The 20444-nt window shown below is 54.6% G+C and overlaps 1 long non-coding RNA gene and 1 pseudogene across 1 annotated transcript in view; both read left to right on the forward strand.

Moving 5' to 3' along the window:
- LOC141582884 (uncharacterized) overlaps positions 1-20444 on the forward strand; it is a 154282-nt gene that overhangs the window by 89614 nt on the left and 44224 nt on the right. The gene's annotated exons all lie outside the window — the stretch shown is intronic.
- Positions 1-20444, forward strand: part of LOC120365306 (uncharacterized) — an 81389-nt pseudogene that overhangs the window by 45996 nt on the left and 14949 nt on the right.

The following is a 20444-nucleotide window of genomic DNA, read 5'->3' on the forward strand; positions in this document are numbered from 1 at the left end:
TAGGATTATAGGCACAAGCCACTGCACCCAGGCTCATTCTACTTTATTTTTGGGCCAAGCAGTGTCCCATGCCTATAAGCCCAGCACTTCGGGAAGCCAAGGCAGGAGGATTGCTTGAGCTCAGGAGTTCAAGATCAGCCTTGGCAATATAATGAGACCCCTGTTTCAAAAAAAAAAAAAAAAATACAAAAATGAACCAAGTGTGGTGGCACATGTCTGTAGTACCAGCTACTTGGGAGGCTTAGGTGGGAGGATTGACTGAGCCTGGGCAGTCAAGGCTGCAGTGAGCCGTGATCAGGCTGTCTGTAGCCTGTTGTGCAGGGCATAGATGTTGGCTCTTCAAGGAGTCCCCAACCCCAAGGCCCTTGGGGGATTCCTGAGTCCCCTCTCTGCCTGGGGCTGGGGGTTTTGGTCCCAAGGGGCTGACCCTTTCATCTGCCTGCTCTCTGTCCCTGCAGCACTGCTGGAGAGAAAGGAGGAGGGTGGACGGTGGGTGGCCACCCTGGGTGCTGAGCTCTTCGTGCCAGGGCTGGCAGGGCTGCATGCCCTTGGCCTGCTGCAGCACTGAGGCCAGCTCTGGACCAACTCCCTGAGGATGGAGCACAGCCTCCAGGGTAAGGCACCGCACTCCTGGCTGTGGGGCAGGTGGACGTAGCAGGGCCTGCCTTGTTTCCTGTGGCTGTGACTCTGCGAGCTAAGATATGCTGTCACCACAGGATTTTCCATTAGCCATTCTGTGGGCTCTGAGTAGGACTTAGTACCTGCTCATTAAAAAAAAAAAACGTGTCTGTTGAGGGGACATTCACCCATCTCTTAAGACCTCCCCACCAACAGGTTCTGATGGAGTGACAGGTGGAGCAGAGCACGGAGCCGGGGGAGGTGGGGCATGGCTGAGGCTGGGCTGGGCTGGGCCCTTCTCCTCTTGGAGCCGTGGTGAAGGGCTCCCTGGCAGAGGAGGGCAGCGATCTCTGGATTGATCCTCACAGCTCAGGCAAAGCAGCCAGCACACCAGTGCAGCACCGGCTAGAAGCTGCAGACAGGGAGTGGCTCAGACGGTGCCTACAGGCTGGAGCTGGGCCACGAGCTCCATTGCACACAGATCCTGGCCTTCAGCCACAAGGTGGGTGCCCAAGCCAGGTGGGACGTCTGGAGAGAGCACCAGAGTTAGGCAAGTGGTGATCTGAGTACCCTGAGCTCAATCCTCAAGAGATGAACTTGCTCCAAATAGCATAGCCATATAGGATGGATCCAGGGCTGGCACTTCAGCCTCAGTCTTATGTCTATTCATCCTGCGGTACTTAAGCCCAGGAGGCAGAGGCTACAGTGAGCCAAGATGGTGCCACTGTACTCCAGCCTAGGCAACAGAGTGAGATTTTTGTCTCTAAAATAGACAAATAATAAATTTTTTTAAAAAAACGAAAACAAGACCGGGCACAATGGCTCACACTTGTAATCCCAGCACTTTGGGAGGCTGAGGCAGGTCAATCACGAGGTCAGGAGTTTGAGACCAGCCTAGCCAACATGGTGAAACCCCGTCTCTACTAAAAATACAAACATTAGCCAGGCGTAGCGTCAGGTGCCTGTAATCCCTGCTACTCCGGAGGCTGAGGCAGGAGAATTGCTTGAACTGGGAAGGCAGAGGTTACAGTGAGCAGAGATTGTGCCACTGTCCTCCAGCCTGGGTGACAGTGTGAGACTCCATCTCAAAACAACAACAATAACAAAATAGTGCTTTCTACAGAACTGTCTGGAGTGGGTGGCTGTGAGGGGGCCCAGAGACTGGGTAGGTAGGGCCTCCATGGATAGTTCACCACTCATGTGTGTCCCAGCTCCAGCTCTGGCACAAGGAGGACTCAGGCCACCTTCGCTCATCACTGGAGGTGAGTTACGGGAAGCACTGGGGTAAGAGCGGCAGCAAGAGGCATCTCCTTGTCAGCCAGACCTTCAAGAATGACTCGGGGACCACCCTGAGCAATCGCTTCGTGGAGGTGAGCCTGGCCACTGCAGCAGAGCAGTGCCCCATGAGTCCAGTGTGGATGGTGGGACCTGGGAACCGCACATGGCCCTCTGGCCCTGGCTGCAGGATGCAGGCAGCTGAAACTCAGCCTTGGTGATTTTCCCCTTTTGCATCTCCAGCCCCACGTCCCCAAGGGTGAGAAATGTTTGTCACAGTGCCAAGGACTGGAAGGAGGGCTTGGGAAAAACAATTCCAACTGTAAAATACGTTTTGGAAACAGCGGTTCGCTTTTCGTTTTTCCCGGACGGTGAGTTCTTTTGCTGTGTTAGGTATGACGGTGAGCTCAGCAGCTGAGCAGGTGGCGGTTCTTCTACAGCACACATTTAACCTTGTACATTTATTTAAAAATTGGTTTAGATTTTTTTTCCTTTTCACATCCTGTCCTGCAAATTGTCTTTTTTTTTTTTTCTTCAGATGGAGTCTTGCTCTGTCAACCAGTCTGGAGTGCAGTGGTGCAATCTTGGCTCACTGCAACCTCTGCTTCCCAGGTTCAAGCAATTCTCCTGCCTCAGCCTTCTGAGTAGCTGAAATTACAGGTGACTACCACCACACCTGGCTAATTTTTCTATTTTTAGTAGGATAGAGTTTCACCATGTTGGTCAGGCTGGTCTTGAACTCCTGACCTTGTGATCCACCCGCCTCAGTCTCCCAAGTATCTGGAATTATAGAACCCACCATGCCTGGCTAATTTTTATATTTGTAGTAGAGAAGGGGTTTTGCCATGTTGTCCAGGCTGTTCTCAAACTCCTGACCTCAAGTGATCTACCCACCTCAGCCTCCCAAACCAGTGGGATCACAGGTGTGAGCCACTGCACCCGGCCTCACTGAAGGTTTTTCTGAGGTGGTCGTGGGGTGGAGTGGGAGGGAATTACATCTCGAAGCAGAGTTTGAGAAACGTTTTCTGTCAAGGGCCAGACAGTAAACGTCTTAGGCTCTGTGGCTCCGAAGTCTCTGCTGCAGCTACTCCATTCTGCTGCTGTGGTGTCGTGGAAGCAGCCACGAGAATAGGACGTGAACGTGTTACAGGAAGGAGATCTCAATCCAGACCCAAGAGAGGGTTCTTGGATCTTGTGCAAGAAAGAATTCGGGGCTGCTGGTGCCCATTTTTATGGTCTTCTGTTGATGACATGCTAAACGGGGTGGATTATTCATGCCTCCCTTTTTAGACCATGTAGGGTAACTTCCTGACGTTGCCACCATATTTGTAAACTGTCATAGCACTGGTGGGAGTGTAGCAGTGAGGACAACCAGCGGTCACTCTCGTCGCCATCCTGGTGGGTTTTGGCCAGCTTCTTTGCTGTAGTCTGTTTTATCAGCAAGGTCTTTATGACCTGCATCTCTCTCTCTCATTTTTTCTTCTTTTTGCAATGGAGTCTTGCGCTGTTGCCCAGACTGGAGTGTAGTGGTGCAATCTCAGCTCACCACAACCTCTGCCTCCCAAGTTCAAGTGATTCTCCTGCCTCAGCCTCCCCAGTAGCTGGGATAATAGGCAGGTACCACCACGCGCAGCCAATTCTTGTGTTTTTTAAAAGAGACAGAGTTTCACCATGTTGGCCAGGCTGGTCTTGAACTCCGGACCTCAAGTGATCTGCCCACCTCAGCCTCCCAAAGTACTGGGATTACAGGAGTGAGCCACCACATATGGACATGACCTATATCTTGTATGACCTCCCATCTCATCCTGTGACTTAGAATGCCTAACCGTCTGGGAATGCAGCCCAGTAGGTCTCAGCCGCATTTTACCCAGCCTCTATTCAAGATGGAGCTGCTCTGGTTCAAATGCCTCTGACAAACAGGCAGGGTTGTGTTCCAATAAAACTTTATTTACAACAACAGGTGTAGGCTGTGGTTTGCCAACCTGTTTCACATCAGCCAGGACATCTTTATCTTCTCAAAGTCTTTCTCCAGCCGTCCTCCCCAGACCCCACTTCCTGATTGGTTTCTCTGTGTTTCCTCTGTGGGTCCTTGTTGCACATAGTTAGTTGTAGTAACTGCATTAGTCATCAAACCTGCTCCGAACACAGATGGTGCTGATAACCCCAGGGTGTGTGGGAGCCAGTGCCAGCTTGCCCCAGGCTGGCTCTCTCTACACAGGGTGGTCCAACGTCTCCTTGGTATCATTCCAGGTCTTCATAGACGTTCACAACAACAGCTCCAGCTCTGAGCATTCTGGACACATTGTGATGGGACCCACATCTCTCAACTACTCCATGAGCTGCTGTTACCATGATGGGCACCTGGAACTCTCCGGCCAGAGCTGGCACAACAGTGAGGCTTTGCTGTGGGCAGAGTTCCCAGGCGAGGCCTCCCTGAGCGCAGAACTGCAGATACATGGTAAGGCACTCAGCGCACAGCCCTGGGACTGGGGAGCTGGCTTCCTCCATGCCTGGGCCAGCCCAGCAGCCTCAGGCCTGGACCCAGGTGGCACCCCATCAAGCCCAGTGTGGCCCTGGGCTCTGGGACAACCAGGACAGCCTTGCCCATTGATGGCCTCACTCCCAGGGCAGGCGGATTAGTTCCCTAGGACTTCTGCAACCAAGTTCCACACACCGGATGGCTTAACATACAATCTTAGCCGGATGTGGTGGCATGTAAGTGTGGTCCCAGCTACTCAGGAGACTAAGGCAGGAAAATCGCTTGAGCCAGAAGATCGAGGCTGCAGTGAGCTCTGATGGCAACACTGTGCTCCAGCCTGGATGACAGAATGAGACCTTGCCTTAAAATAAAAACAAAACAATCCACAGTGGATTGAGGGCCTGTCCGGCTTGAATATGACATTATTTTCACTTAATTCCATCTGTAAAGACTCTGATTTATTTTATTTATTTATTTATTTATTTATTTTTTATTTATTATTTATTTTGAGATGGAGTCTTGCTCTGTCTCCCAGGCTGCAGTGGTGTGATCTTGGCTCCCTACAACCTCCACCTCTCACGTTCAAGCGATTCTCTTGCTTTCAGCCTCCTGAGTGGCTGGGATTACGAGTGCACCACCACATCCAGCTAACTTTTGTATTTTTAGTAGAGACAGGGTTTCACCATGTTGGTTAGGCTGGTCTCGAACTCCTGACCTTGTGATCTGCCTGCCGGGGCCTCCCAAAGTGCTGGGTTTATAGGTATGAGCCACTGCACCCAGCCGAAACCCTATTTTTAAATAAGGTTGTATTCATAGGACAGAGGGCGAGGGGCGTGGGACTTCAATATCTCTTTTTGGGGAACACAGTTCAACCCATCATGGGGGAAAGATAAAAGCAATAAGAGGAGCCAGCATCAGCTGGGCACTTACTGAATACATGCCAGGCAAGCTGTGTACACATGAGAGCTCAGTACAGTACAGCTGTCCCCATCACACAGGGGAGCGCCACAGCTCTCAGAGGGGCCTGCGAGCTGTCAGAACCCACACCCTTCCCCCATCTGACCTTGTCTCCCAGCCCCCGACCCCATCTGTTCCACTCCTTGCTATTCTTTAACACACCAGGCTAGGTGCTGCCCCAGGACCTGGGCACGGGATGATCCTGCCACCTGGAATGCCTCTCTCCCACACACCTGCCTGGCTCCCTCACTTCTCTTAGGTATTTTTCCAATGTCGTCTCAGGGAGGCCTCTTTTTCCATCTCCCATCCCCTCCCATCCCCCACATCCCCTCCCATCCCCCACATCCCCTCCCACCCTCTCTCCAGTTCTGTCATTTGAATACACCGTGTAGCATACAAATACCTTTATTCCTCATTCTCTCTACACTAGAATCACCAGAATGTGTGCTCCATGAGGGCAGGGATGAATTTTGTCTGCTTTGCCACAGGGCACATAGAAGGTGTTGAACGTGCATGAATGAGCCTATGAGGTAGGGTTAGCAATGTCATTCTCATTCTGCAGATGAAGAATGGAGGCTTAGAGAGGTTGAGTCACCTGACCCAGGCCACACAGCTGGCAATGACAGAGCAAGGATTGAACCTGAAGCCACCCTCTGACCCTGATATAGATTACGGAGACCTGCCTCTTCACCGTTCAGGACTCCTGGGTCTCCCTAGTCCCCTAGGGCATCTTCTGTTGGCCTCAAATTTTTTTTTTATTTTGCGGGCCAGGTGTGATGGCTCATGCCTGTAATCCTAGCACTTTGGGAGGCCAAAGCGGTTTGACACTAGCCTGACAGCATGGTGAAACCCTGTCTCTATGAAAAAAAATTAGCTGGGCATGGTGGCTCCTGCCTGTAGTCCCAGCTACTCAGGAGGCTGAGGCATGAGAATCACTTGGACCTGGGAAGTGGAGGTTGCCGTGAGCTGAGATTGTGCCACTGCACTCCAGCCTGGGCGACAGAGTGAGACTGCATCTCAAAAAAATAAACAACAAACAAGAAAAAACTACTTATTTTTGGCCCTCAGCTTCCTGAGGGATGAATGGAGGACTGGATCACATGAGGAAATTGTCCCCAGTCTGAGCTGACCTCAGAATTTGTTGGGGACAGAGTGGCCAAGTGATGGGAGGTCATTCTGGATCAACACCTCCACGCCGCTCTAGTTCCCGAGCCAGGATGCCTGGTGTGGCCCCCCGAGCCAGGAGTGACCTCTCCCTCCTCCCATTGCTGTCCACAGTCTGCTGTTCCCCCTCTCAGGGACACTTTGCCTGTTGTTAACATTCTTGGTGTCTCTGACAGCCGGCCCCCCCACCCCGGGTGTGGGAACTGTGTCCCCTCCCTCCTCTGGCCCTGCACATAGTAGGTACACATGGTGGAATGTTGAATAAGGAAGGAAGGAAGCATTTCCCAGGCCTCCTGCATGCCCCACACGCGGTCCACACGTGGTCCCCTCCCATGTGTTACCCCATTTACTCTAGACACTGTCCCTTGAGGCGGGTGGGCTGTGCCCACCTTAGAGATATGGAAGTTGAGGCTCGGAGCTGTAGGGCTCATCTACCCTTCTGGCCAGATGGGAGGTGCTGGAGCCTGGCTGAGTGTCACTTGGGCCTGAGCCGTGAGCTGCACCTATGGGAACCCGGCCTCTGACATAGATTAGGCGCCATCTGTTTGCTCTGGGGCTCCTAGACCCGATGGTTCTGTGTGTAGCAGAGGGAATTTAAGTCGAAGAAGAAAACTCCTAAACGTGAACCAGACTCTCCTGTTCTGTGGGGGGTGATGGGAGGGATGGGACCCTCCAGCCAGGGCCAGGTGGCTACAGATGGGTACCATTTATCAAGAGCAGACCTCATGCTGATTCCTCTGCAGGCTGCTCAGAGAATCCCCAGGAATCCCTGCAGAGCTCTTCATCCCACAGTCATTCAGAAAACACTCACTGAACCCCTGCTGTGTGTCAGGAGCTGACCTAAAAGAAATGGGGGTGGGGGGACTGGGGGTGGGGTGTGGCTGTTGTTCTTGTGGGGTGGCAGTAGGGGAGCAGGAACCTAGTAAGTAAGTGAGTGAGGTCATTACAGGTTGTGCCAGAAACCCCACTCCGGGGAGATGGGTTGGAGGTTACCTGGCAGCAAAGGATTGGGAGGGACTTCAGATATGCAGTCAGGGGAGGCTTCTTGGAGGAGGTGTCATTTCGGCAATTCCACGAAAGGAGGAGCCACCCCGACCTAGATCCTCAGGGACAAATGATGACAGATGATGTCAAGGAGGCTCAAATGGGGTTGACCCCACCCAACATCTCATGGGAGCCTTTCCTTTTCCTGCTGGTGTTGTGTTTGAGGGCCACAGGGCATGGCCCCTCCTGAAGTCTGGTGTGTTCCTGGGCTGGGAAGGGCGGTGAACCTGCTTCAGTAGCCCATGGCATTTTCTGCCTCTAGAGACCCAGACCCAGGCCAGTGTGGCCTTCCGTGGCAGGGATGGTGGGGTCAGCGTGAACCTGGCAGCCCTGGTGGCTTGGCCACTGCATGACCTGCTGCAGCTGGCCAATGCCAGCCACACAGTGCCTGCTCTCCGAGGCTGGGCCTGCCCTTCAGCCAGGTAAGGAGTGGATGGGGCAGGACCTCCCTCCAAATTCTGTTCCCTCTGTCCAATTCCTGGGGTGCAGAGGACCCACTGTGTGCAGGGTGGATGGGGAGGACCAGGCCTTGGGTTTCCCCAGCACTTCACAGTTTACAAAGGCTTCATTTGTAATCGCTGTAACCTGGTCTGCTGAGCAGTCTCTGCCTTCCCAATTGCAGGGCTGGTATGGACGGGTACCCTGGATTAGCATCTGGCTTCTGGCCTGTGTCTTTCTGCCCTGCAGTTTTGAGTCAGAATCAAACCTCCCGCTTATCCAGTGCCTGCCCCGTGCCCAGCCCCCTTTGAAGGATTCATGGGCATTTGATAGTTTCATCCTCCCAACGTCCCAGAGAGAGGCCGGATGGCCCCGTCCTTACCAAGGCTTTCTCCAGTGTTCGGACCCCACCTCTGCTGCTTGCCGGCTGTGTGATCTTGGGCAAATTCCTTTGCCTCTCTGTGCCCTCATCTCCTCATCTGCAAAACAGGGATGATTCTATTACCTGTAACGTGGAGGTTGTGAGGACTGAGTGAATTAATCTCATGAATGCCTGACTCAATGCTTAAGAAACACTTGCTGTGATGAAGAAGAAAAAGGTGATGCTGATGGTGTGACAGTGACCACTATCATCATCACCATCATCTCTGGGTCACATTCGAGAGTGTGGGTGACTTGCCCAAGGTCACCTAGCAAGCAAGCAGCAAAATAGGGCCTCAGACTTGGCACCCAGGTCCTTCCTCACGGGGCCCTCCTGCCTCGGCAGAGGAACCCCCATGGGGCCATGTCCTGGCCGCTGTCACTTGGCATGAACTCGCCCTGCCTGGCTGGCCCTCCTCCAACAGCCACAGAGCGTGTTCCAGAGCCAGGCGCCAATGCTGCTTTCATAGCCTCCTGTTTCAGATTACCCAGCAACTCCTGCCCTAGTCCACTCTGCGGCTGGAGGAGGAGGCAGCTCCTGGGGGATCAGGGGGCCAGGATGTCACCCCTCCTGCAAGGACTCTCAGCTCTGTACCCCACAGCTGAGTGGACTTGATACCCCATGCCCCTGACTTCATCTAAACTCTTTCCTATGCTTGAGACCAGGTGATGGGGAGCCCCCGGGGAGCACGTTCTCTGCTGATGTCTAGGCTGCAGCTGTCCTTTGGGGTCCCTCGGTGGGCACTGCCAAGCCGAGCTGTAACAGGGGCCAACCCCAGCCCTGCATCTTTGGCACCCATGAGAGTGCTGGATGAGCCAGCCCTGTGGGGCTTGGGGACAGGGACATGCTGGGCTGTAGAGCTTGGCCGGGGTCCCCACCTGGCCTAGGAGGGTCCCCACGTGGCCTCCTCAGGCTGTCTACACCCACACATCTTGCAGTCTGCTCCCTCCTCAGCTCGTGTTCCAAGGACGCTGGGCAGCGGAAGAGATGAGCTCCTCATTGCAGCTGACCTGCGATTGTCAGGCCTGCTTGGTCCTTAACGCCCGTGGCCAGAACCAGGCAGTCAGGTGAGACCTCTCACCCACTAGGAGGAGAGGAGTCGGGAGGAGGAACCATTGACTGGGCACCTACTGTGCACCAATGTTGGACACAGCACCTCTCAGTCCTCTGCTCAGCTCGCATCAACAGATGTGGGCGGGAAGGCTCAGAGAGGGCAAGTGACTTTTCCAAGGTCACACAGCTATAAAAATCCCTCAACCTCTCCAGGCAGGGCACTGATGAGTTTTTGGTCTCAGAAACTAAGTGCATCCCAGGCCCCAAACACTTATTAGTGACTCTCACTGCTCTTGGGGCTGGGGGCCCGGTGAGGTGCTTGGTGTTCTCACGTGTACGCTACGTCAGGGGCCACCAGCCAGTCTCCAGCGCTCAGATCTCAGCAGCGGGGGAGGGGTGAGTAAGCTACTTGTTGAAGGGATAGACCAGTGGTTCTCACTTAGAGGCGAGTCCCCCCCACCCCCAGGGACTTTCGGCAGTGTCTGGGGGAGTTTCAGGTTACTACACTGGGGAGGAGGATGCTATGAGGGTCAGCGTACAGAGGCCATGGATGATGATAAGCATCTTACAGTGCACAGGACACACCCACTACTGTGAGTCCATGAGCCAAGACATCAGCTGTGCCAAGGCTGAGACCCTGGGGTGGAGAGGAACCCGACAGGAGGGTGCAGCACCCTGGGGTTAAACAGGCCTGGCACAGTGGCTCACGCCTGGAATCCCAGTGCTTTGGGAGGTCAAGGTAGGAGGATTGCTTAAGCCCAGGAGCTCCAGCAACATATGAGACCAGCCTGGGCAATATAGTGAGACCCCCCATCTCTACAAAATGTCTTAAAAATTAGCCAGGTGTGTTGATGCATGTTGTAGTCCTAGCTGCTCTGGAGGCTGAGGCGGGAGGATCACTTGAGCGTGGGAGGTGGAGGCTGCAGTGAGCAGAGATCATACCACTGCACTCCAGCCTGGGTGACAGAGAGAGACCCTGTCTCTAGGAAAAATGAAAAGAAAAGGAAACATGGAGACGATTCCCACCCTGGCCTGAAGGAGTGAGGGGAGGGAAGCTATGTGAGAAGGAGCCCTGGGAGGCGGCCGGGGGTCACAATCCTGCTGTCCAGACCCTGCTGGGGCTCCCATGGGACCAACCCAAGAAAGCTCGTGGATGGGCTCATGGCAGACTTGCAGCCCAGAGCCATGCTTAACCCTTGATACCAATGGGGAAACTGAGGCTCAGAGAGGGGCAACTGAGAAGCTTGCCCATGGTGCCAGAGGCAGGTAGAGACCAAGCTGGGATTCAAACCCAGGTCACCTGGCTCCAGGGTCCAGCCCTAACCAGGACACCTATGGCCCTGGGGCCTCAGGGTGTGTGAATAGCCTTGCATGGGGCCACTAATGTGATCCTGGAAGATCCTCTCTTAGGGAAGTTGACTTGGTCCCAACCTAGCCCTGGGGGCACTGGACAAGGCGGTGTCTTGCCAGCTTCAAGCCCTCTCTTTCCTTCCTTCTAGCAAAGAGCAGCTGTTCTCAGGCCAGCATCACTTCCCCTCCCTCCTAGGCCACTGCCCCAGCTCGAGCCTGCAATCCCAGTACTTTGTGGGTAGAGTACCTGAGATCAGGAGTTCAAGACCAGCCTGGCCAAAATGGTGAAACCCCGTCTCTACTAAAAATAGAAAAATTAGCTGGGCATGGTGGCACATATCTGTAATTTTAGCTATTCAGGAGACTGAGGCAAGAGAATCACTTGAACCCGGGAGGTGGAGGTTGCATTGAGCCCAGATCGTGCCACTGCACTCCAGCTCCAGCCTGGGAGACAGAGCGAGACTCTGTCTCAAGAAAGAAAGAAAGAAAGAAAGAAACCAGCTCTTGAACCTCTTTTCAGAGACTCTGTTTTTGTAGGTTTTAAGTGGGAGCCCAGAATCCATGTTTTTACTGAGTTTTCCCCAGTGATTCTGCTATTCAGGCAACCTGAAGTTGGCACATTATTTCATACAATTTTCACAGCAACCCATAATAAAATAGGGGTCTTTATCGTGTTTTGGATTAGAAGGCTGAGGCTCAGATGGTTAAGGAACTAACTGGAGATCACTCACCTCTCCGTGGTGGATCCACACTTGGAGTTCTGTGTCTTTGATGCGGACACAAGCCCAAGCATTGTCCCTTCTGCTAGACTGCCCCCTGCTGTCCGAAACAGTACTGCAACTAGAATTTTTGCCTGCTGGCGCGAGGCTGGTAAATATTTTCAAGTCAGTGTTATAGCAGGGAGGGCTTGAGAAGATAGTTGTCATGGCCACATTTGATGGCCTGAACTGAGGCTCCAAACCCTTGCTTCATCAGAGTTCCTCCAGCCCAGGAAGCTGTGGGTATCCTGGGCCTGGGGCTTTGGGAGGCGCCAATATCTGCTTAAATGTTCCATCAGAGCCTTGATTAGGAGATCTATCATTCTTTTTTTTTTTTCCTCTGACCTAGCTATGCTACTTCAAGTGTGAGGTTCAGAGCACGTTTGCCTGGGGCGTGGAGGGGCGTCGTTTTCACACCAGCACCCAGCTGATAGCTGCTAAGGCCAGTCTCACCAACTTCGTGAAGCTGGAACAGACTTTCCTACAGGTGTGTGGAGGACAGCCCAGGCCCAGGGCATGCTGGCGTGGGGGTGGGGGCTCCTGGGACAGCCCTTTGAGAAAAGAGAAATTGTCCTAATGTGCTGGTTCCTGGGAGGGAAGGGCAGGCAAGGCTGTGAAATAGACAAAATTTGCTGGAGTAGATTATCAGCCGGTGTCTATATCCATCCCTTCTTCCTTTTGCATTATTTATTGAGCATCTACTAGGTGCCAGGCACTATTTTAGAAGCTGGGGTGTGACCTAAAATGGAACTGATCCATCCTTCCTTTTCATTAAATGTGCACTCTAGTGGGGGAGATTAACTACCCGAAATCACACAAATATGCCAGAGAGTAGTGTGATATGGAGAAAACGCACTGAAGGGACTGAGAGTGGACAGGGAGCATATTTAGATTAGGTGGCCAGGGAAGGTTCCACCGAGGAGATGGCTCTTGAGCTAGCCATGGATGATAAGCGCCAGCCATTTGAAAATCTAAAGGAAGGCCAGGCTTGGTGGCTTATGCCTGTAATCTCAGCACTTTGGGAGGCCAAGGTGGGCAGATCACAAGGTCAGGAGGTCAAGACCAGCCTGGCCAGGGTAGTGAAAACCCATCTCTACTGAAATAAAAAAAAAAATTAGCCAGGCATGGTGACATGCCTGTAGTCCCAGCTACTCATTAGGCTGAGTGAGGAGACTCTCTTGAGCCTGGGAGGGGAGGTTGCAATGAGCAGAGATCGCACCACTGCACTCCAGCCTGGGTAACACAGCAAGACTCCATCTCAGGAAAAAAAAAGCAAACTTCCGACTCCACGCCAGCAGTCCCCCTGCAGTGCCCTCAAGTTACCCTCAGACTATAGTCTCTACCAGCAGGGACAGCGACTCACTCTGAGCCTTTGCACAGGCTGTTCCATCTGCCTGGAATGCTCTTCCCTGCCTCCTCCCCAAGCTTGCTTCTCTGCATTCTTTTCTCCCTTAATGCCTCTCTGACCATCCTTGTCTCATCATTTTCTGTCCTGTGACTATCTCTTTGTCAGCCTGGAAGCCCCATAAGGGCCAGGACCAGGTCTTGGCTATCTTTGTACCCAGGTGCTCAGCACTGGCTTGGGAGTATAATACATGCTCAGTACATGATTGAGAAATCTCAATACCACTGCGTGGCTCCTACAAGCTCCTCTCCATGATCTAGCCCTGGGCTGAGTGAACCATTCATATTATCTTGCCAAGGTTGACACTTTCTTGCCTCCATTGTCTAGGAAACTGAGGCTCAGAGAGGTTGAAAAACGTGCCCAGAGCCACACAGCTTGGCCACAGAGTTGAGAGGTGACTATTCTGTGCTGTCTCCAGTTGGCCATAGCCCCCTCACCCGCTCCTCTCCTTTACAGTATCTGCTCATCCTTAGGAAGCATTTGGCTTTTTGATTACCTGACATATGTTGTCACGCAGGAAACTATAAATGATCCACAAATACTCCCTTTTTCCTCCTCTGCAAACTTCTCTCCTTTCCCATCCCAGGCAGAAGCGTGTGTCAAGTTCCCCTGTGACACCATCATTCTCTTCCAGCTCAGCACTCTTCCCGGGGAGCTGGTCCTGTAGACCACATAGAAGCGAGCTCATGGGACCTGTGTCCTGCGCCACGTGGTGCTGTGGAATGGCCAGGTGTTGGCCTTCACTGGGAGCCCCTCCGGGCCTCTCCCCAAGCCCTTCAGGAACCTCAGCCTGCAGGGTGAGTGTGTGAGGGGATGCGGGCAGCAGTGACCCATCACTCAAGAAATCATCCCTGGCTGGGCACAGTGGCTCATGCCTGAAATCCTAGCACTTTAGGAGGCCAAGGTGGGTGGATCATCTGAGGTCAGGAGTTCGAGACCAGCCTGACTAACATGGTGAAATCCCATCTCTACTAAAAACACAAAAAATAGCCAGGTGTCATGGTGGGCACCTGTAATCCCAGCTACTTGGGAGGCTGAGGCAAGAGAATTGCTTGAACCCGGGAGGCAGAGGTTGCAGTGAGCCAAGATCTCACCACTGCACTCCAGCCTGGGCAATAGAGTGAGACTCCATCTCCAAAAAAAAAAAAAAAAAAAAGCTATCACTGAGTACCTGCTGATCCCATGTGTGATTCTAGGCACAAAGGATGCATCAGGAAGCAAGATGGCCCAGGTGTCCCCCCTCAGGGAGACAGTCATTGAGCAATGAGACACACATAAGCAAAATAACATCCAACATGACCATTTCCACACGTGGGAAAGACTGTGAGAGCAGGCAGGGTCTGTGTGGAGTGGGGGGCTCCTTTTGGTGGGGTGGTCTGGGAAGGCCTCTTGGAGGAGGTGACTTCCAAGCTGAGATCTAAGGAATAAGAAGGAGCTGGCTGAAGGGCAAGGCTGAGGAGAGGCACTTCAGGTGGAAGGCCCCTGGTGGAAAGCAGTATCGGGAGGCCACTGTGGCTGGAGTGGGGAGAAGGGATGAGGTGAGGCAGGAGGGCTGGGGGACCCAGGTCACACAGGAGCTGGGGTTTATCCTGAGTGTGACCGGGACTGGAGAAGGGGCCAGGGCGTGGGAGGGGTGGCATCTCTGGGCAATTCTGGTGCCAGGGTAGGTGAGTGCCAATGCATCCCCGACGGCAGCCATGAGCCCTGGCGTTCTCCAGGAACAGGCATCCCTGGAAGGGGCTGTCATTCGTGGCCTGTGCAGCCATGCAGACTGTCAGGTTCTGTGTGAGAAACCTGCTGGGCACAGAGAAGAGCCCGACCCTCAACCCACCAGGTGCGGAGATAGAGTGCAGACCTCAGCCCAGGGGCACGGCTTGCCAGGTGGCCTATGGAACCCTCAGAGTCATGTTTGCCACATGTATGCCCTGGAAGAGAGAGGAAATGAGCAGGTCCTCAACGAGCCAAGGCAGTGTGCACGTAGGTATGTGTGCGTACCTGCATATGCACGTGTGTGCATGTATGTGCGTATACCTGTGTATGCATGCCTATATGCAGCACATGTGTGTGCATGCATGTGTGTGCATGTATGCCTGCCTGTATGCACATGTATCTGTGCCTGTGTGTGCACACGTGTGCATGTGTGCCTGTGTGCATGTGTGTGTGCATGTGTGTATGCTTGTGTGCATGTGTGCGCATGTCTGTGTGCATGCATGTGTGCGTGTATATGTGTGCCCGTGTGTGCATGCATGTGTGTGCGTATATATGCAAGTGTATGCATGTGTGTGTCTTTGTGCCACCCTGGGTGAGCCTCAGCCTGCAGCCCCACACTGCGGTCACAGCGTTGCAGGTGGTGGGTCAGCGGGTAGCAGGGAAAAGACTTCCAGCCCTGCATGTGGTCAGCCTCCCCAGAACCAATGACTGGGTGATGCCCTGAGAACCAGCCATGTCTCTGGACACGGCTCCCTGCAGCCCATCTGAACAGGTGGGTGCACTTTGTACAGAGCTCAGAGCTCACCACAGTGCAAAGGGCCCATGGGCAGCCTCCTGCTGTGGGGGTCTGGGAAAGCAGGGCTGTGCAGGGGCCTCGGGAGGTGGGGTCAAGTGAGGCAGGAGGTCAGGGCAGCTTGACTCACCTGGGGGACATAGGAAGAAGACCCAGGCTGTGGAGACTGTCTGTTGTGAGGACTCAGCTATTGGGTGCCACCTGTCATACCCCGAGATGGAAGGAGAGCACAGGACTGGGCAGTATGGGGGGTGTGGTGCTTCCGAGGGGGTGCAGGTCACCCATGCATGTGAGGCCCTGAGAGCAATACAGGTTGTCGGGGGTTGGGACTGCACCCATTAGCTCCTGATTCAAGATGGTGACAAACTACCTCGAAACTCAGCAGCAGCATCAAGTGCGCGTTGCTCCTCGCTCACGAGTTGTGGGTTACCAGGGCAGCTTTTCTGGCTTTCCGCATGTTCAAGGTCAGTTGTAGGGTGAGCAGGCGGCTCTGCTGGCCTTGACTGGGCTCTCTGACCCGTTCAGGGGCTAGCTGTCAGCTGCACTAGGACATCCTGAGCTGAAACCAGGCTCCTCCAACTCCAGGTGGCACCAGCCCACAGGCGAGCAGGTTTGTTCTCATGAGGCTGGGAAGGGGTTCAAGGGAGGAAGCGGGGCAGGGCCTCTTAAGGCCTGGGCTTAGAACTGGCGCTGGGTCACTTCACTGAATCCCATTAGCACATCACGAGGCCAGCCCAGGTCCAAGGGCTGGGGAGGCAGACGCCGCCCAGGTCCAAGGGCTGGGGAGGCAGACGCCACCTCCTGGAGGAGCCGCGAAGTCTCATTGTAACGGGGGCTCCCACAGGGACAGTGCAGGGTGTCAAGTGGTGATGGTGACAAAGTGAGTGTGTAGCTTCTGAATTTTGTGAAAATTATCTGGGTGTGTGGCCCCCAAGTGGCCACCTACCTGAGCTATCAGCGGTGTCCTCTGAGGGTCCCCTGAACGCGCCCTGCTGGGTCTGGAGCTGCTGACCTCAGCTCACATGCCCTACCCTTTGTGTGTGTCCTCACCCACCCAGCGGTGCTCACCCACCCGCTGCCCCTCCCCCTGCCTTGACACTGGAGCCTCCGCCTGTCCTCAGAGCATTTGGGAGGGAGCCGCCACCGGGAGGGCCTTGTGGTCGGCTGGGATGGCAGGGACCAGGTAGGTGTCAGGGCCGGACGGTGACCCTGGCGCAGAGCTGAACTCCACCCTGCAGTCTAAGTGGAGTCTTTGGGGCCCTCCCCTGCCCAAGGAGCTTTACCTGGGGCTGACAAGGCTGCATCATGTCCCACAGTCTCTCTGGAAGGGCAGCAGGAGACCTGGGTCCCCATAACACTTTGAAAGGCTTGGCAGTGACAGTGGCTGACAGACCCTGAATGCTTTTTCCATGATAGGTGCTATGTGTCAGCCCACACTTCAGCCTCCCATCTCCTTGGTGTTATTAATAGCCCTGTGTTCAGATGACGAAATTGAAGGACTTACAGGCGCCGTGACCTGCCTGGAACCACAGAGCCAGGGGAAGACAGTGGAAGAGGAGGGCGACCTCCAGTTTCATCTCTGTCATGTGTTTGCTCAATCCACAGCTCTCCAAGCCTCGATGTCCTCCTCTGAGAAATGGCTGTGATCTACCAGGACCTTGCACAGGGCTGGGTTTGTGCTCAAAGCCACCCGCCCCTGCAGCCTTGGCCTTGATGGAGAAGGTGGTCTGTGCGGGTGGGAAAGAGGTGTGGCCTGTCTGGATAAGGCCGCTGGCTGAGTCTGTTCCCCTCCCCAGGTGCTGGTCTCCTCCTCCCCATGGCTGGGGAAGAGTGAGGTGGCTGCCCACCTGGCCCTGGCTCACCCATTCAACGTCTCCTGATGGAAGCCAGTGGCCTTGCTGAGAGCAGGAGTGGCAGGCAGAGCCGGCAGGTGAGCAAGGATGTCCTGGGCGCCCTTGGCGGGGGGTGGGAGCGGGAGCCACAGGGCTGAGCCTGTGGGGCTGGGCCCCTCAGGTAGGAGAAGGAGAGCATGTTCATCAGTGACCAGGACTTCTCCAGAATCACAGCTCCCTGAAACCTGGGGATCTCCAGGTCCTTCATTCAGTTGTTTCTTTATCAATACCTCATTAAGCATCTACTGTATACCAGGCAATCTTTGAGGACAGCTCACATTTAAATGTGGGAAACAGGTACAGGCATCTCCAATTCATCATTTATAGTTGCTTGTTTAGTGGTAGCTTTGGGGACTGAGTGAGCAGCTGGGCACCTCGTCTGGCTGGGCGGTCTCAGGCCATCGCCCCTCTGAGCCTTAGGTTTTTCCATCTGTGAAAGGGAGACAATAGGCCAGCTGTGTGCAGGGAAAAGATGCAAGCAGTAAAGGGGCCGGGCGCAGTGGCTCATGCCTGTAATCCTAGCACTTTGGGAGGTCGAGGTGGACAGATCACTTGAGGTCAGAAGTTTGAGACCAGTCTGGCCAACGTGGCGAAACCCCGTCTGTACTAAAAGTACAAAACATTAGCTGGGCACGGTGGTGCACACCTACAATCTCAGCTACATGGGAGGCTGAGGCAGGAGAATTGCTTGAGCCCGGGAGGCGGAGGTTGCAGTGAGCCAAGATCATGCCATTGCACTCCAGCCTGGGCGACAGAGTGAGACTGCATCTCAGGGAAAAAAAAAGTAAAGAGTATATAAGATTGAGAGTGACTGGGCAGGCGGGTGGTCAGCGAGGGCCTTATTGGGGAGGTGGCCCTGGGATGGGAAGGAGCCAGACTTGGAGGAAGCTGGAGAAGCAGCACTGCAGGCATCAGGAAAAGCGCGTGCAGAGGCCGCTGTGGCCGGAAGGAGCCTGGTGCTTCAGGGAGAGCCAGAAGGCGAATAAGACAGGGGCAGAGTGATTGGCGGGGCGGCGATAGATCCTGCTGGCCCTGGAGGCCCCAATGAGGTGTGTGATTGCTTTCTGCTTTTGGAAATGCTGAGTCTGGGTGTTGGGGATGAGGCAGGTTTTTTTAATCCAGATTCTTTCAGTCTTCAGCCTGGGAATGGCTCTGTGATCTTCTAGAGATGGGGGCACGGCAATCTCTCTACCCTCCATCCTGATTCCTCTGAAGGGATGTGGGGGGGAGGGACGTCAACTTCTCCATCCTCCCTAGCCTCTCATTTCCCAACAGAGATGGGGTGTGGGGTGCTGTTAGCCTCTCTTCTCCCCCACATCTCTCCCTTACCCCCACCACTGCCCTCCCATCTCAACGCAGGTGCAGCTCACCTGGAACAGAGGACAGCCTGTGACCCTGCAGCTCGCCTGGACCAACAGGTTCTCAGCACACAGCACCGCCTGGGACGGCTGCCTGGCCACCTCCCCAGGGGGAGGCACGCGGGGCCTGACCACTGAGCCCAGTATGGGGCTCCCCTTTGCTCCAGGCTGGCCCCCAGGTCATGTACCCTATCAGCTCCAGGAACCCTGGGGCCTGGACACCCTCTGGACCTGCAAGGCCGTAACAGACCCCAGCCATGTTCATTGAACAGCTCGACCTGTCCTGGGGCCAGCAGCTCATGTGGCAGAACTTGACATACGAGGTGAGGCCTGGGGAGCAGCGTCCGGGCAGGGAACTCCCAGGCGGCTCCACATGCTGCAGGAGCGCCCAGCTCTGGGACCGTGTGGTCTTGGGTTCCAGTGTTTGTGGGATCCTGGGCAACTCACTTCTCTGCTGTGAGCCTTGGCTTTCTCATCTGTGAAATGGGCACAATACTTCCTTCCTACCTGGGATGTGGTGAGGGCTCTGGAAGATTTAAAAAAAAAAAAAAAAAAAAAAGCAGGTGTTCCCAGCATAAGATGCTGGGAACAGATGGGGAAGGAGGTGGGTTGCTAGTGGGCTTCTCGGGAAGGGGTGGAGGGAGATCGGGAGCTCATGTTCCTGGAGGCATCAGGAACCAGGTCTCCTCCAGCATCGCTGCCTGCCAGGCTCCTCATGGGGCCAAGCGCTGTTCTGCAGAGCCTGGGGCAGGAACCAGGACATGGAGAACTGGGGAGAGCTGCTTCTGGAGGCCTGCTTCCTCCTCTGGGCCTCCCAGGCCTGGCCCCCTAAGTGCTCACAGCAGTAATCCTGCCACAGGCAGGGTGTGGTGGCTTACACCTGTAATCCCAACATTTTGGGAGGCTGAGGTGGGGGAATCGCCTGAAGTCGAGAGTTCAAGACCAGCCTGGCCAACATGGCGAAACCCTGCCTTTACTAAGAATACAAAAAAATTAGCTGGGCATAGTGACATGCACCTGTAGTCCCAGCTATCTGGGAGCCTGGGGTGGGAGAGTGACTTGTACCTGGGAGGTGGAGGTTGCAGTGAGCAGAGATCATGACACTGCATTCCAGCTTGGGCTACAGAGCAAGACTGTCTTGAAAAAAAAAAAAAAATCCTGCCCAGAGTGTAAGGGGGTGCTGTGGCAGATGAGGGTTCCGACGGTGGATTCCTGGCACATGCTCTTGCTAGGCAAGGGTCTCCACCTGCAGCTGGCCATGGGCATTCTCTTACATGATGAGCCTGTGAGCCATGAGCCCTCTCATTCCAGAGGCATCGACCAGACAAGATCTTCGTAGAGGCCACGCTGGAGCACGTCCTTGGGGCCTCTTGTGCCCGGCAGAGCTTCCGGGGAGAAGTACAGACTGACTAGGCACACTGGCTGTGGCACTCCCTCCACCTGGGGCTCTGTGACCTGCCCAGGGTGAGTCTGCCCTGGGGAAAGGGGCAGCTGGAGGACCAGGGACCCATGGTGAGGGGGCAGCAGGGAGGGTGGTGCCCGCAGAATGCAGACGTGTGAGCAAGGCAGCCAGACGCCAGTATGGTGGCTCTGCCATTCGCCTGCTGGGTGACTGGGCAGGGCGCATCTCCTCTCTGAGCCTGCAGTGTTTCACCTGAGAAATGGAAGCAGCAGCAGGTTCCAGGATGTGGGTGATGGTGAGAGTTAAGAGATGTGATGCAGGAATGCT

This window comes from Saimiri boliviensis, chromosome 1, assembly GCF_048565385.1.
Source record: "Saimiri boliviensis isolate mSaiBol1 chromosome 1, mSaiBol1.pri, whole genome shotgun sequence".
In the NCBI taxonomy this organism is placed as follows: Eukaryota; Metazoa; Chordata; class Mammalia; order Primates; family Cebidae; genus Saimiri; species Saimiri boliviensis.